General features: G+C 40.9%; 1 long non-coding RNA gene across 1 annotated transcript in view; it reads right to left on the bottom strand.

Moving 5' to 3' along the window:
* Window positions 1–13,635: 13,635 nt before the first annotated feature.
* Window positions 13,636–18,440, bottom strand: part of LOC120311749 — a 28,835-nt gene continuing 24,030 nt past the window's right edge. Inside the window, exon 3 of the long non-coding RNA XR_005557722.1 lies at window positions 13,636–17,069. This is a non-coding gene — a long non-coding RNA (uncharacterized LOC120311749). The remainder of the gene's footprint in view (window positions 17,070–18,440) is intronic.

An 18,440-nucleotide genomic window follows, 5' to 3' on the forward strand; every position in this document is an offset into this window, starting at 1 on the left:
GAAAGGAGGAATTCTGGAAGTTGAAGTCCACAAGTCTTAAAGTTGCCAAGGTTGGAGACCCTTATGCTCTATGATGTGGCAGTTGGGAGTCAAAAACAACTTGATGGCACCTAATCAAACTTTTGTGAGCTGGAGTTTACTTCATCAGATGCAATGCAATGAAAATATGCTACCAGGTTTCTGGTTCTTGGCATGGTAGACCATACCATAGATTATAGACAAATTACACTTAGAAACACAAAAATGATGGTACTGCAGATGGAGATGGTGGCTTTTGTGTTAAAGCATTTTAAAGTTCTTGCGTAAACCAGCCATTCCTGCAGTACAGTAGTTTCAGTCTCAGCAACTGGGAATGGAATTTCCATCGCTAAACTATGTAGTCACAAAACAGGCTGTCATGTGACTGCACCACTCAGCGACAACAAGATGGACAGTGTTTAATATTTATTTGTTATGTATATGTGGGTCTGTACATATGTTGTATATAGTATGTTTAGGTGTGTGTCATGTATGTGTTTCACTTTGAGAGCGGGCAACTAAATTTCATTTTTGATGTGTGCCTTTGTGCTCACAGTAAAAAAATGACAGTAAAGATTATCTTATCTCTTATATTATTTCCAGCACTTCCCCCCGGGTTGTTAAGCAAAGATGTCAGCATTTGCAACCTCCTGCCAGTTTCCCCATTGACTTTGCTTGTAGGAAGCTGTCAAGGAAAGTCACAAATGTTAACCACATGACTACAGGATGCAGCAACGGATAGAACTTCGAGGATCAGTCTTAGTACTACTCATTCAATGCCCTCACAAATTGGAACAGGACTATCTGCAATAGATGATGGCTTTATTTATTTATTTATTTCTCACCTATATTATTTTTATAAATGACTCAAGGCAGTGAACATGCTTGATAATATTTTCCCTTTTTTTTTTCCCCACAACAACAACGACCCTGTGACGTGGGTTCAGCTGAAAAAGGAGTAAGAAATTATATCGTAATGTGGCAGGGCTTAAGATCGTGCCAAAAATGAAATTATTCAATTTCCAATATGTTCATTTGAAGTTGAGGATGTTTTTAAAAACGAGAACTAGAGAATGAATGAGTTTTCTTGGGGGTTTCTCTGAATTAATAGATTAACATTTAAATGAATGAGAAACTGTAGCAGTAATCTACTCTTCAGGCATGGCCTACCCACTACAGAGATTCCAGGGATGTCTTTAGTGTCCTGAGAATGTGGGATCATCTATTCAGAAGAAGGGGAATGTGTCTGTTATATCTTAAATTAAGGAATCTCACTGTCTGTAATCAGGGCAGTTTTTCATTTGACCAAGAGTCAAATAGCCATTATATAATTTAAGTAGCATCACATTAGAAAATGTTCTGGTGGTGCTGTGTCTTTTTCCTGGACCCATCCCACTTTGTAGCAGGTGGGAATTATGTTCCACAAAGGGGGATGGGTCCAGGAAAAAGACTCAGCAGCACCAGAACATTTTCTAATGTGACGGCTACTTAAATTTAATTTAATTTAATTTAATTTAATTAATTTAATCTCTCTGAGGGAATGGCAATTTAGAAATAAGAAATATAAATAAAGTTTAAAATGAGTAATATGGCCCCAGATATTTAATAATTTCCCTTTTCTGTCACTTTAAAAAATACAATTTAGTGGCAACATTGGGTGTCTTGCCTCTAAGCTCAAGAGTTTTTTGGTTTTATGCTGCTAGCATTCCCTGTAATACCATGTCTGGTAAAAGGCTTTGGGCCTGAGAGTGACACAGATGACTCTTTCTCAGCTCTAGGTTTGCCTCTTTGTACATAAGCAGGACATCCCACACAGATATGCTCCAAACAATGCCATACATGGTTCTTCCACTTAGGCGTAGGAAGAGCGTATGGAGATAAATCACTTGGGGGGGGCCTCCCAGCTAGAGCTCTTGCTATTTGTTGACAGAAAGTGTCATAGATTCTGCCTGGTACCTTAAGAGGAGAGAAGATAAGCTCCCCTCCCTTTGCTTGGTAGAAAAGCTCATTCCTGATGTTTCAAATGTTGATGGTTCCCAGAGTGTTAGAGTTAGAATCTACTCTGTCTCTGCTTGTTAAGGAGAAAAACCTGCTTGGTTTTTTGAGTTTCAGAATTGACTTGATGCTGCATTAGAGGATGGGCAGGGAGGGAGGAAGGAAGAAAAGAGAATTGGGCAGTATCAGGTGGGAGTATTTCAAGCTGGGCAGAGAAGCTAGGAAGAATGTTGGAGGTCTGACTTTTGATTGACCCTCTGCCAGGCTACTTCAGAGGCAGGCAGATAGATTGCCAACTGGCTAGAGAAAGAGCCTCTGGCCTTTAAGAGAAGCTTGATAAGCAAGCATCAGCAGATGAAGTTATTTGTGTACTAGTGGTAAACACTCCCTGGCAGATCAAACTGGTATTAAGGGTTAGCTATAAGGGTTGGTTTAAAAGCTGGCAGCTGGAGCAGGTAGAAAAGGATGCTACTTTGATGGCATGCCTCTAAATGGAATAACCTCTCTGACGCTTTTGCATTTGAAGAAGCAGCTTTCTGCAGTTCACGCTACATCATCAGATTAATTATAGACGGCTCAGTTATTCAGGAGCAAGTCTTGCTGAATACATGGATTACTTGTGTGCAAGTATACATAGGATCATAGTTGCATAGCAACTTTTATTTGGAAAGACTTTTAACTTGTTTTTCTCCCTATAAATATAAAAATTCAGCATTGAAGTACTAGTAAAATTCCCCAGATTAGTTTTAAGGTTTCTGTAAGCTCAAGGACAATATATTATTTGTAGAATAATTTTAGATTCACATTCCTACTTTATCCCATTCATAGATTCTACTGACATTTTTTTGAGACTGTCTTTTGAAAACTACCAGGATGGATTTAAAAATACCTTCTTATGTACCCTTGTTGGCTCCATGCTTTTTTCCACATTTACTTAATTGTGATCACGAGGATGGGAATATACTCTCACAAAATAAAAGCTGAGCATTATTGGAGTGCTACAGTGTATATGCCAACTGTTGAGCTGGCTTTTGTAGGTGTTTGAAATGCTGTACAAGCCCCATAGATTAGTACAGACCAGGTAACCTCTGACTCCTGGGCTGCAGGTGACTCCAAATTCCTTTTTATGTGGTCTAGGATTATGTTATTATCTAATGTGCTTTGCCTTTAGATCGACTGATGACCTTCAATTTGAATGGTTTAAAAAAATGATGAAATTCATGAAGCATTAGGCAATCAGCAACTCATGGTGTTGATGCTTACTTATTGCATTCAGAATCAAAAAGGCATTGCCAGCTGTTTGTGAGCTTCGGGTTGGCTGCTGCAGGAAACAACTCCTGGTCATTGGCCTAGTAGTCCAACTTTGTTTTCATAGTGTTATCTCTGATAAGGCTGCTCTGTTTTGGGGGCAAAGTTTCTAAAAACAGGTGATATTGTTTCCCATTGCTTTGAGATAGGAATTACTGTTTATAAGTGGAAGATCTCAAGAAGGCTAAATCTTAAAGCAAGGGGAAAGACCATAAGATAAGCAGTAGGAGGAAAAGGAGAAGAAACGCTGGCATAAGAGCTGGACCTTAAAGAGGGCTTTGCTGTACTTATCATCTTGACATAACCAGCTGACATTCAGATATCTGTTTAAAGCTCAGGAGCAGATGAGACAGGATTTTTCTTCGTCATTTGGCAACCACTGAGTTTGAAGTTGTGGATTCTGAGCTAGGCACATTTTCCACATGTTGGGTGAGATCATAGCCCTGCAGACTTTCAGACTCCCTGATCATCTGTAAGCCTGTTATTGTATAAACAACCCAGGAGTATGAATGAATCAGTTATAAATGGCATCTTGTTGAATGACTAAGTAATGGATGGCTGAAGCATGCCAAGCCAGAATTGCTTAGAGCTGCTTCCCACATCCATTATTTTGTTATGAAATCCTTGCTTGGTTATGACATCACAGACATACACAGTGAGATTTTCACACGATACTTTCTTGTCCCCAGAAGCCCATTCTCAGTCTGAAAAAGACATCCATGCCTTGTGATTCAACATAGTTGCATTGTGGCTTTCCCAGAATTGCTGATTAATCCAAAGCAGAAATGACTGTCCTGCAAACTACCAATGCTTAGCTCCTCCCCCTTTTTAAAATCTGAAAACCAAAGATGTTTGTTTGTTTCTAAGATTTATATGCTGCTTTTATCGCATGACTGTAAGCGGCTTCCAAAATCCAGTAGCATCCAACATCAGTGTACCAAAGACAACAAAAATACAGACAATTGTCAGTATTTTAATAAACTGTCACTAACCCAGCATACCTACCGTAACACAGTGCATTACTCCCAGTTACAAAAAAAAAACCAAAAACAAAACCCAAGCATAATACATTCCACTCTTCAGTTTCCAAAAGCTCTGCAGAAAAGCAGTGTTTTAACAGTTTTTCAGTGTTCTAGAGAAATGTGGACAACAAGGATGCTCCTTTTCAGATCCTATCCTGTTATATCTCCCAGTAGGGTGGGGACACCTAGCAGTCCTCTCAGATAGACTCCATTAGGCAGATTTTATCTGAATTAGAGGATTTTACAATCCTTAGATCCCAATCCATATAGGATATTATAAGTGACATCCATCATGTTGGATTGAAACCCAGAAGCAAACCAACAAGCAATGCAGTTCCTGCAACTAAGGCGTTACATGATTATAACAGGTCTTGCCTGCTACTGAATAAACTGCTGCACTGAATGGTTTTTCAGTGGCAGCCCTATGCATAAAAAAATATCCTCTTTTTCTATCTATATTGCAAAACTAGCAGAAAGAAGTGTGCTATGATTATTTAGTGGCACAGGTTTGGGAGCTTTGAGGAGGTAACATACCTATGTGTTTGTCCATCCTACCTAGGCCAGGGGTAGGCAACCTTGGCTCTTTTATGACTCGTGGACTTCAACTCCCAGAATTCTATGCTGACTCAGGAATTCTGGGAGTTGAAGTCCACGAGTCATAAAAGAGCCAAGGTTGCCTACCCCGGCCTAGGCCAGGGGTAGGTAACCTTGGCTCTTTTATAAGGTGAACAACCGTCCTCCTTTAGGGAGGACAGTCCTCCTTTTGTGAGTTCTGTCCTCCCTCGAAAAGTGTCCTCCTACATGTCCTCCTTTCTGATATTTGAAGATTAATCTGCAGGGCTTTTTTTCCCTCATAGAACACTCAGAACGGTGTTCCGGCACCTTTTTTTGATGGCTTTTTTTCAACTTTTACATGAGCTGTGCTACTCCCCCTATTGGCTTTCGAAAGCCAATAGGAATTGCTGCTGAGCGTACCAAAACACCCAGCCAGCAAACTTTGCACATATAAGTTGTCTGCAGTGAAGGCGAATTGGCAGGAACTTTGCACCCCTCCCTGCTACCTAACTACACCATTTCCTAGTTAGTCCCGAAGATACATGGAGGAGACTGGAGCGGCGACACCGCGGTAACTTTCTCTTGATCTTTGGCCCTACTAGGGCAATAATGGCTGCAGGTGCAAGAGGCAGGGCAGCGGGGGTGCTGCGGGTGGGGGTGTGAGGGGCGGCAGCGGTTGGCTGCCTCCGTGCTGTGGGAGCCGCGGGGCCCTTTCTACATGGGCTGTGCAGGGTGGGCGGTGGTGCTGGCAGGGCGGCTGCAGGCGGGGTGTGTCGACGGCGGGCTGCCCCCCGGGGCCGGAGCTGGCGCGGCTGGTGCTTTGGGAGCTGCGGGGTCTGCTCTACACGGCAGGGCAGCGGTGCTGGCAGGGCAGCTGCGGGCGGGGGCGCGACGGGTGGTTGACCTTCCATGGGCCAAGCCAGCTTTTACAATATTTTTTTCTTCTATTTATTTGTGTCCTCCTTTTCATTGTAAAAAAGTTGGTCACCTTATCTTTTACGACTCGTGGACTTCAACTCCCAGAATTCCTGAGTCAGCCATGCTGAGGGGAAAGGGAGAAGTTTCCAAGCTGAGCCATGCTGGCTCAGGAATTCTGGGAGTTGAAGTCCATGAGTCATAAAAGAGCCAAGGTTGCCTACTCCTGGCCTAGACTTATATTTTGAGTCTGTATTTTCTGTATATTTATATATCTCATATAGTCTGCAAGTGGAAACACTTTTCAGTAGAACTGAGCTTTTTTGGTTCTATCTTTTTTTTTGTTCTATAAGAACGTGAAAAAAAATGTTTTGATATCATTTCGGTTGCTACTTTCTATGCTTGGGATTTATGACATAGCTTTTTTTCTTTGTCCTTTTTAAATGCCTCTTTTGTATATTCTTATGTGAAATGTTTTTTTTAAAAATCTGATTCAAGAAGAAACAAACAGAAGTGCATTTTTCTTCTTTATGGAGAAAGAAAAAAAAAACTGCCAGAAAAAAGTAGGATTTCCACTTGGCCAGATATAAAACCTTCATGTTTAGATTTCATTGTCCAGATTCAATCTGTAACTTGCAGTTTTGCTTGTTTATTTTAACAGTGTTCTCCTAGATCCAGCTTTCCGACATTTTCCAGTGGATCTTGAATTGGTTAGGGAACGTGTTTTCTGCAGGGAATATTTAAACTGTGTTTCCTCCCCCGCCCCCTGCGACACTATTCCATCTATCTGATTTAATTTTATTATGCAATTAGGTATCAGATCATAAGATCATCACTAAATCTTGAGTGTAAGCCTCCCTCCACTCCATTTTGCTTTAGGTCTCCAAATCCCCATAGGCCCTGAGAGCCTGTGGCATACCTGCCTCCTTTTAATTGCATACATCTTACTTTTTACAGAAAGTACTTTTGCATACAGGCCTGATCCCTTCTGTCTCAGGTTAACATTCTAAGCAAAAGGTTTAGGAAAATTCACAACAGAAACTGGGGTTAGGCCAGTCATTCTCAAGTATGTTCTAGGGTGAATGGGGATGATGGGAGCTGTAGTCATCCCTTTCAAAAGGCATTTGATTGGAGTGGGGGGGGGGCTGTTATACTGAAACAGTCTGTGCAGCACAAGGAAGCTTTATGAGCTCATGTGTCCCTAGTGTGCAGTCAGGAAAACTGCTGACAGGCAAATTTTAGCTTTACATTACAGCAAATGTCAGAAATGTTTGTATTACAAAGCTGTTATTTTGGACGTTTACAAACCGGTAAGGGTAAATGTTATTCTTCGCTGGTATGAAGAAAACTAGAATGAATGACAGTGATTTAGTATGGACAGTGGATTGAACTTCCTTTGGTTTATTGAGAAATGATATATCAGAATTCCCTCATATTTTTCATTAGCCTCCTAAAATCTTAAAAATTAACCATAAATTTCATATTCTAAGATTTATTATTATCATTTCCCTCCCCTGCTCTCATTAGGTGATAACGCTTTTGTGCCTTTTAATCATTTGTTACTTTCCATTTTGCTCCATTATAATTTCTCTTTGTTTTAGAGATTTGATTGTGATTTGATTGCAGACTTATGTTTTCCATCACAGAATGATACAAACAAACTGAATGGCTTGTGTAATACATCATGTACTTACCGGTACATAGGTTTTTTTAATTACTAAACAGAAGGTTTCCTTAAGACATGGAAGACATTAAGTCACAGAAGCTTCTGGAAAGAAGGGGTTCATCTGGAACTGGTAGGGAAACTAGCTATCCAGATGTTGCTGGACTTCAGTTCCTGACCATTGTCCAAAGTGACTAGGACTAACAGGAATTGAGGCTAACAAGCATCTGGAGGGTCATAGATTTCCTGACTCAGTCCTTAAAGGAAAATCTCATTTGCAAGTGGGACAGGGTGTTAAGGCCTCTTTTACTAAATGTGCTAGTGCAGGAATTGACCAGTTATGAAATAAACCTATATATCTTTCATAACTGGTCGATTTCTGCACTAGCAAATTTAGCATAAGAGGCCTTAACATCATGTCCCACTTGCAAATGAGATTTTCCCTTGAGGATTGAGTCAGGGAATCTTTGTCCCTCCAGATGCTTGTGAGTAGCCTTTGACTTTACTTTAAAAACTATGTGAAATCACAACAGCACTGAAATGATTTATGACATGTCCTCACACTTATGACTGTTGCATCATCCTGGGATGCTTGGGAAGCAGCATGCATTTCTAATTGGTTGCAGCATCCCAGATCCTTTAATACCATTTGCAACCTTCCCAGCCAGCATTCTGACAAACAAAAGTCAAAGGGAGAAGCTGGATTTGCTTAATGATCACATGTTTTACTTAACAACTGCAGTTTGTTCACTTAACAACTACAGCAAAAAAGGTCTTAACATTCGGTGCGACTCACATAACAATCACTTTGCATGTTTGTGTCTGGTCCTATTCTACTTGCTTAATTTTACCTGTGTGTGCCAACGTTGTACTGATGAATTGCTTTAAATAGTAACAGGGTTTTAGTGAAGTGAGTTAAAACCTTCAAACAGGAGGTAGCACCAAATTACTTCTGCAACACAACTTTCACACTATTGGAAAATCTGTAGAGAATTAAATGGTTTAGGACTAGGAAATGCTAAAGAAATCAGTCAGCCTAATTAACACCTACTCAGAAAAAGGGTTTTGTTTTTTTGTGCTAATGCCAGCCTTGGGAAATTGTGCTACATTTCTTTCTCAGCAATTGGCCTCCCCAAAGCTATTTGGATAGAGACCCATCTTGTCCTCCTCCCCCCCCACAGGATAGAGAGGCCCCTCCCCTTAATGCAATTTCTGCAGGATAAAGAGCGCTTTGTTGGAGGGCTGTCCTCTTAGCCAGCCATAGCAGACTAGAAACATGCTAATGAAAGCACATGTCAAACAGAAGAGAAACATTTCAAGCCTGGTGCCAGTTCAAGATTGACAGTGTTTTCTCTGTGCTCAGTTCCCTGAGTCAGATACAGAGCGTTATTTAGGATGCTTCACCCGAAGACTGAAGGCTTTCCCTTAGGTTTAACACTTCTGTACAGTTCATTTTCTCTCCTCTCCCTCCCCCTGTTCAACAAAGGATTTCCGTTTTGAACTATGGTGGCTTTATGCATTTAATTTCGTTTTACCTGAGTTGAGATTTGTGATGGCTCGCTGCTTGCCTGTGTATAACATTTTGACCCTTACTGCCCGATTACTCTGAAGAGGAGCATTAAAATTGGAAACAATTGGAGTGTAAACTGAATATGGCCTGGGGGGGGCACAATATCATCAAAAGGGGCCATGAAGATGCGAATAAGTGTTACAATTTAAATCTTGAGTTAAATCTTGGGGGTCCGTGGCCATAGTCCATGGCCACAAAAAATATTTAAACCATGGTGAAGAAAAGATTGAGAACCACTGGAATATGCTTATAGGCACATATACACTTTGGAGGAGTAGAGAAGTGGTAAGGGGGGGGGAGTAGCAAATGAAGGCACTGCTCCATAAATTAGCTTTACTGTATCTCTGTAATGAAAAGGGAGGGCTGAGACAATGAAGGGAGTAAAACATCCAGACTAATGATAAGAAGTATTGTAACTTTGGAAGGAGGCAAAAGCAATCAATGCATGTTTTGGTAAAATATGTGAAAGGGGAGGGGCTAAAAGTAAACAAGCCATACCATGCAGTAAGGTCTACCGATACTAAGTCCTTGAACTATTTTAAAGGAGTTAGTAATATGTGTGCATGGTCTATATTCTTTTATTTAATGGTAAACAATCAGAATGTGATTGTCCAATCACAGATCAATACCCTATTTGGGGCATGGCTGTTTGCAGGGTGGTCCAGAAAGACAAGATGGAGACCATGCATCAAAAGGCGGAGGGCTTCAGTTGCATGTTGTAGCAATGATATGAGATCCAGTGTACTGCAAAATATTGGTTTAGGATCAGGTAGACCCCCCAAGTCACATCCCACATGGGTTACTATACTCAAATCACTTTTTCTCTTAATCTAACTTACTTGATAATAAAATAGGATGAAGAAGAAAAGCAAGATATGAATTTAATAAAGAGTAACTGGGATAAATACTAGGGAGCTCTTCCATAGTTAACAATATTATTTTTTGCTAATCCAGACAGCAAAGGATATGTTTGAAAATTGGCTAGGATTACTATCTACAAACTCACTGAAAAAAATGAGCCAAGAAAATCTCAGTAGGAAATGAATGTGAGAATGAATGCTGACCAAGTTTTATTGACAAAGAAAAAAAAAGTACACGGATGGTCTTCCTCTGGAGTGATTAATACAGAAACTAAAAGGTGGTAATGCAAGAAGCGAGCCATAAAATACTCCCATCACAGCGTCACCATCACGGAGATTTAGAGGGCAGGTTTATAGCAAAGACCTTTGGGATGCTTCTCTGTGGAGCAAAGCCAAATGAGAATGAATGCCTCCACTACTACAACCAGGAGCCGCTGGTCTTGCTTGATATGCCAGGCTGGAGGGGGAAGGTAAGAGGAGCAAGAAATTAAAAAGGAAATGAATTCAGAACGGTCACACTTTCTAATTTCATCACTCACATTCTTGAATTAGAAGCACTGAAGCAAAAATTAAATTTATTTTTTGGATATGGATTTTTAAGGTGGGTTAGAACTAACACCTCCATTTCTGTGGGTCTTAGATTTTTTTGGGAATTCAGTGTTACAGGATAGGCAGTGAATTCTCATAAGTTGTCAAACCCCAGGAGTGCTCCACATTGTATCAATCAAGCAAGCGCTCCTGGGTACAAAATGCCATTGTATATTAACTATCACATAAGAATAAAAAACCTATTTTGCCTGAGGATTCATTGGGTTCTTTCAAGTCAAAGATGTTAGTCTCTATTCTAATACAGAGCATATTTTCCAGACCAGGTAGAAGCTGTGGCTAGGATGGAATCTACTTCACATGGGCAAACTCAGTTTGTTGAATTAAGAAAAATCTACAGAGGAAAATCTGCTGATGTATTCCTTCCTATCTCTATCCCTTCCCACTGCCCAGGGATCATAGAGTATGCTTAGAGGGTATCAAATGCTTGTTTTCTGTTGAATGGTTGAGAATGAAAAATAGAAAAATGAAGAATTTAGAAAATGTATTTTAGGGAATGAAACCCTTAGCATGAGCACTTCTTTCTGTAACGTTTGATGGCAAGTCCAATAAATCTTTCTTTACATCTTTCTGAACATCCCTGGAATTTTCCACATTATCATAGTCAATTTAATTAAAAGCAGTTGTGTAACCCACCCAACCTCAGTCACTAATGGGGTGCGGGTAGGGTTTAACCCTTTGCAAATACACACACTTCCTTCTGAAAACTTGGAAAGCTGTTAGTAGAAAGACAGTGTCAGATTTTAAGATGGGATATTCATTGGAAAAAATGTGATTAAAGGGTTCAACACACTGTTTAGGATGCTGATCTTAAGCAGAGATCCCAGAGATTTTTTTTATGTGGTATTCAAAGACATTTATAAAATGTATATGATGCTCATCTCACAGTGAGAAGGGACACTGAGCGGTTATACCTTGAGCTAAGTGTCTGACTTCAGAAGCTTCAAGAGTTATTTAGAGTTATTCATTGCTATTCTAATGACTTTTGTCCAACGTTTGATAGTCAAGGGGAACATTGAGTGATTTGACTGTATGCCATCAAATCAAGTGGACTAGGCTGGAGATGCCCATCAGCAATCTAGTGAATTTAGCATGCATGTGGAACATGTGCTGCAATTCTGTAGTGAGTAGGATGCTGAGACTGTACTGTAGAATTTGGAGCAACATAAAAGACTGGGCAAATATCATCTGAAGGGTGGGGCAAGTCCCACCTCATGTGTTATTTTTAGGCAACTTCCGGGGAACCCAATGGCACCATTACAAAGTTCATTACTGCGGCTCCATTTAGTTTCATCCCATCCCATCCCATCCCATCCCATCCCATCCCATTCCAACCTAGCTCAGTGTCAGTAGCTGATCATTAATGTTCTGGGTCCAAATGGAAACCTTAGCAAGCCCATTGCTCACCAAGGATACTTTGCTTTATGTCTCCTCAAACTAGGATTTTGCTGAAAATAGCTATCAGATTTGCTGGATATTATATGGCATTATACATTAGCAACCAAATAATGTAAAAATATTGATGGTTAGGTATGAAATATGGAAAGTAGGTGCAGAAAAACATCTAGACAAACTAGGTACCAAAATTTGTATGAGGGAATTTTTGATGGCCAACTTGTTTGTGTAAAGTCTCTTCCAAATACAGGCATCTATTACATGTGAGAAGTAGGTTCATTTCCCCACCTACCATCATGGAAATTCATTTGCTGAGTCCAATATTTTTGAAATTAAGTGCTTGCCAAACTGCCTTAGGTGAGCACCAAGCAAAACAGGCCTGAGGAGAGTGCAGGCAAAAGCTGCTGCCTTCAAAGCTGCAGGATGTATTTTTAGGTTCCTTGTGTTGTCATGGCTGGTTATTAAACTCATTTGATTGACACTTACCACATCTGGACTACCAGTACCTGGACATGCAAGAGATGGCATCAGTGCGTTAAAGTGTTCCATATTTCTTTGCCACCATCTAGTGGTCCTCCAGGTCTGTGCCTGTTTGAATGTCCTTCAGAGATGCTTAGATTATAGGCGAAATGGGATGTTAGGTTTCAGGAAAAAGGAGAAAAGCAAAGAGGAGCATTACGTATGCAGCACAGCAGGGATTTTTCTTCTTCTTTTTCTTGATCCTCTCCTCTCTTCAGGTTGGTGAGAGAAAATAGCAGGGAAGGGTTAGAGCCGTGATTCACAAAGAAATATGGATCTGCAGGACTTGTCTTTCGCAACCACACTTTAATTTTAGATTGCACTTCAAGGTTACTCTTGTCTTAGGAGGAGGAGAAGAAAATCCCCCTGCTCTTTATTTATGGTTTGATCTTTAGATTACTGTAGTACTAGATTTATTGTCTGCTACAGAGTGCACTATGGTAATTTATTTTACTGGAAAAGAATACATTTGTATCTCTGAGGACAGTAGTTCATTGTCTTTTGAAATTCATTCCAGCCTGTAAAGAATATACTCAATAGCAAAGTCTTTTTATTTGGAAATCAAGCCAACTTGTTTTCATTGAAGATTTTTCTCAAGTGAATGTGCACAAGATTTCAGCCTTTTAATTGACTCAGCCATTTTGCATAGAGAGACAGAGCTGGATTTGCCACATTCAACCATCTACAACTGCAACTAAGAATGATTACTATCTAGGTACACCATTTTTAAAAAGTGGTTCCCTCTGTATAATAGGTATTGTATGTGGCTCAAACACTTTACAGTTTTGGAGTGTTTCTAAACACGAAGCAAATTAAACTCATATATAAAAATGTTACATGTCTTTCTTCAGGAGGTTTCCACTGTGGTAGTTTTCTGCCCCCTTCCCCCCCCCCCCATTTCAAAGGCACAGTTCCATTCTCAGTGGTGGACTACAAACCCAGCAGGTTGTGAGACATCCTATTTGTCCTTAGAGTGCCTGAGAGATAACCCAGCAATTGTGAAATTACATGTCCATTTCTTGGAATCTTGTAAAGTCAAAAGAGTCTCCCTCCCCCCCCCCCCATGTCACTCTCCAGCTTCTGATTCCCCACTCCCTCTGCAGGCATTTCTGCAACACTCAATAAAAAACCAAAGGAGCAGAAGGCTGGCACTTTATTTAAACAGGCACTTTGCAATCAAATACTCTTTTAAAACTGGTGATTTTTTTGGGGGGGGGGCAGTATTTGTATTACATATCTTTAAATTTGAGTGGACCAGAAGAAAATGCCATTTATGTTATCTCTAAAAACCCCACATTGCACAACGTTTATACTGATTAAACCTTTTATTCTATTTTTAACTGGTAATGCACATATTTGAAGTGACCTACAATATTACGTATGGAATATAACCCTGAATAATTTGGGGGAGGGAGGGGAAACTTGGAAGACTGTATTAAGAATTACTTATCCATGGACTAGCATGGATACTGGATCTTAGTTGCAAACATACCCAGAGTAAGTCTGGAATTAATTCTGATCATAAACCCTTAGACAAGTATTCTAAGTAGCTGCACATAATTGCCTTTTTTGTCATTATTCTTGCTCTATATTTTTCTCCTGCATTCTTTACCCTTTCTTGTTTTTCTTGTCAGATTGGATCATAAACTGACAATGCAAAGAGTTATTTTTTGTAAGCAACATGGGTAGACCTTTGATTCCATTAGCAAACCAAAATCCCGGGACAGACAGATCTGATTCCTGTTGATTGTACAGGCAGGACTCAGATTTTGTTGTTGTGTCTGTTATTTATGGCCAGCTCACACTCCTTTCTGGAAATTTTACTGAACATTTTGTAACTCAGGTTGTTTCCAGATAGCAGAGTACCATAATGCGGCATTTATAGTTCTCTAGCAAACAGCTTTGCAGAAGCAATTTAAAAAGGAAGATATGCCTGGGGGGAAAATACTATTGCAGGGAGTTTTGTGTGAACGATAATCCCTTGTTTGGACTATGCAACCAGCACTTCTCTTGCAGCACTCAGCTTGCAGTGGGAAATCGACAGAAGGTCTGTAGGGCTCAAGAGACTTCTATAGTTACTAGCTCAGACTTCTCTGGCCTTCTGCAGTAGTTTTGTGCCACCTGTGAATGTCCTTATTGCTGCATGCCATCTTCCCCCAGGGAATCATCTAGTCATCTCTTTAATGGGCCAAAGGGACAATGTCAAAAATGGCAGCTAGTTAGTGCCCTGCCCTTCCTTCATCCTGTGCTTGCTGGGGTGGGGTTTTTTTTTTTTTTTGCTTCTTGTTTTTTTCCTCAGTAGAGTAGAACAGGTTGAATGTGGATGGGTGGAGGAAGCTCAGTTAACCTTTGTGTTCAGAGAATGACAAAGTTGTCACTTCCCTGAGTAACTGAGGAGGATGGGAGATCATGACACTTTGATTAGAAGAGAGGAGGGTGTAAGTCCAAGAAATGGGATGAATTAGGTGTCTCTGTCATAGAGACAATTCCCTCATCTTTCCAGGTCATAGGAAATGCTGAAAAACTATCTTCTCAGGTTTAATCAGCTCAGTTTCCCCAAGTCTCACAGAACTGTAGAATACTGAGGTACCTGGGATTAATGTAGGAATTAATGTAGATGGAAAGGAATTATAACAAGATAAGTCATTACCTTGATCCTAGAACTGCACACAAAACTCTCATGTTCAATTCTTTATCTTATTTGAAAGAATCTTAGATAGAGGATTCTTCTAAGAATCTTCTATCGAAAGCTCTGGAGCTGCTACAAGTCACGGTAATGCCCAAATGGAACAAGATGGAGTCATGGTTTGACTTTACATAAGGCAGCTTTACATTGTTTGTGTGCAGATCTGGTATATTCTGAAGCAGCTTGCTTGTTGGGGCATCCTCATTTGAAAAAAATCTTCATCCTGAAAGTATCCTCGGTTTTCTAATATAGATTAGATCCACAATAACTCTTTTAAACAGATCTGAGTCCTGCTGATTGTACAGGTAGTGGATTCAGTATCAGAAGAAAATCTCAGTACATTGCTGGTTGTACCAGTAAAAAGGTAAAGGTTTCCCTGTCCAATTCTGTCAAACTCTAGGGCACGGTGCCCATGTCCATTTCTTGGCTGAGGGAGCCAGCATTGTCTGAAGATATTTTCTGTGGTCATGTGACCAGCATAGCTATGCGCCAATATGCATAGAACGCTGTTACCTTCTCACCAAAGTGGTACCTATTAATCTACATGCATTTGCCTTCTTTCGAAATGCTAGGTGGGCAGGAGCTGGGGCAGGTAACAGGAACTCACCCCATTGCACTGTGTTCTGGTCTTGAATCTGGACTGTCAGCTTTCCAATTGGCCGAGCCTTCGTACCCCCAGATTACATAAGTAATTTGGCTGAAATTGAATATATCTGCCTGGATTCCCTGTAAATTTTGACAGTTTCAGCCAAGTTTTTTTTTAAGCCATAGCATCAGGCATCTATACAAAGCTCTGCAGTAAAAATCTGTCATCAAACAGATTCTGATAATCCAAATAACAATAACTGCTGTTATTTCTCCCCGCCACCTCAGCAGCCACTCAGCAACACATTGTGTCTTCTTTCTCATCCTTAGTCAAGACAAATTGAATTTATTTTGAAATAGGGGGCCTTGAATGCATTTTCTTCTTCTGGCCACGTTGGGGACGAAATATGGAGAGGGGAATTCCTTCTCCTCCCAGCTCATCTTACACAGACAGCACCATCCTTTTATGAGTGTAAATGATGCCATCTGCAGACCGGCTTGCTCCCCTCCCCTCCCGCTTTCAGTTCCCTTAAGGGGGAGAAAAGTCATTAAGCACTGCTGTAAGAGCTGATTCAGGCCACTGGAGTTTAGCTCTCTCAGAAAATGTGTTTGGGAGGGATGATGGAGGAGAGACTGCAGAATCGGCTCACTGCTGACCTGCTGAATTATGACTTTAATGCAGTCACTTTAATAACTTGCTCTAGCTCCAACCACCAGATGCAATTTATGGTAGATCAGGCGCCCAAGCATTTTCCCTTTCTCTGAAGACTAAGCAGATATCTGATGCCTCCCCCTCCCTCCCACAAGCCTATTACTTCCCCCTGTTCACTCTGCAAATGGAAAAATGGTGTGTGTCTGTGTGATTTTTTTTCTTTCCCCTGGCCTTGTTTTCAGGAAATGGTGGAAAAGGAGATGCTAACACGCACAGCTGAACAAAAACTCCTTTTCCAGTCGTCTTACGCCCCAGCCAGGAAATCTGTGTAGCCTTATCTTCTTTCTCTCTCTGGCACTTTAATATCTTTCTTGAGCAATGGAGGAGGCAAACAAAAGAATAGTCTAACTAAACAAATGGCACACTAAATATTGTGTAGTTATACGAATTTTCACAGCACGTATCTGCCCAATCTTTCAGCAAATCCAGTATGATGTAATGCTGATGTCTGGAACTGGCAGAAGGCTCCACTGTGCAGAGATGAAGGCGTCTTTATAGTAAAATGTAACATGCTAGAGACTTTAACTCACGTAAGTTTCCTTCAAGCTGAATGCAACTCCCAATAACGTCAATGACATATTCTTGGCCTCAGTGTGGAAATGATTTGCCAGGATGTTTTCTTCTCCCAGGATGTTTTTGACTTCCCAATCTGTAGACAGGCTACATTATAAAAAAGCAGAAGATATGTATGTAAATTTTCCACTTTTTTAAGTTATTACAACCCATCAGTGGAGCAGAATTTGGAAGAATCTGGGGACATAGAAAAGGTTATGGCAAAATCTCTGGGGCATGAGTTAAATTTGGCAATTCTGGAACTTGGAGAACTGGAAATTAGACAAAATCGGATGTGGTTTTCTCCATCTTTCAGAGTTGATCTCCACAGGGAGCTTTGGGGAAATAACCTTGAATCAAACAGGAGCAAATTGAAACACTGAGAACATTTAAAGTCCTGTCTCTATGGCTCTCCTCTAATGATTGTTCAGTTTTACCATAATGCTGTCTCTACAAATTGTCTCTTGGACTGTGTTTTATTCTCCAGCACTTACTTTACCCATTTCTTCCACCACATCATTTACATGAAGGGTGGACTACTTTTTGATGGCCAGGAGACACACTTACCATCTATGTAGAGCAGTGGTTCTCAACCTTTTTAATGCTGCGACCCCCAACTGGTCATAAGTTGAGGACTACCCAACTGGTTGTAACTCGAGGACTTTCTCTGCCCGGGAGCGCCGCACATGCGTGATGCCGCCCCCTGCACCGGCCAAGGCGTAGCTGGCAAGCGGGAGAGACAGAGCAGGCCGACCACCGGCTGGGCCACCAGCTGACCCAGCCCAAGGGAAGTAAGACACCCGCCGGGCCCCACGCGTGCCAGCAACCCTCCCTGTGCCCGCCGGCCTCCCACCTCCCACCCCTGGCCTTACATTTTTAGTAGTTGCTCAGCAGGGAGGGGTGGAAACTTCCAGACAGCTCGCCTTCGCTGCGGACAACTTGCTGCACCGTTTGCAGAATGGGACTTTTGGCGAGCTCAGCAGGGCAGAGACAGCCTGGACAATTCCTATTGGCTTTTGAAAGCCAATAGAATTAGACTCTATTCAAGAGAGTCTATTATATTGGCTTTCAAAAGCCAATAGAATAAAAGGGAGTAGCACAGCTAAGGAAAAGGGGAAAAAAATGGCAGACTGCGTTGTTTGGCGACCCCCATAAAATGGTTGTTCGACCCCAAATGGGGTCCTGTCCCACAGATTGAGAACCACTGATGTAGAGGCTGAGGACAGAGTTCAAGTGCAGGGAAATAATTTTGAAGGTGTCTTTACTATCTGATACAAACCAGGCTTATTTTACACTTTTCACCTGTTTCCTGATCAAAATGAAAAGAAATTCTGCTGTCAGTTTTACACAATCATGTTCAGAGGTGCCTTCAAGGATGTCAGAAAGGGGATTCAGATGGTCTATTTTGTTGTAATATATACAATTTCACTTCAACATAGAGGAAGTTATACTGCATTCTTCTATTTGTTATGATGACCT

This window comes from Crotalus tigris, unplaced genomic scaffold (assembly GCF_016545835.1).
Source record: "Crotalus tigris isolate CLP2741 ecotype Arizona unplaced genomic scaffold, ASM1654583v1 scf7180000018371.15429387391:27106975, whole genome shotgun sequence".
Lineage (NCBI taxonomy): Eukaryota > Metazoa > Chordata > Lepidosauria > Squamata > Viperidae > Crotalus > Crotalus tigris.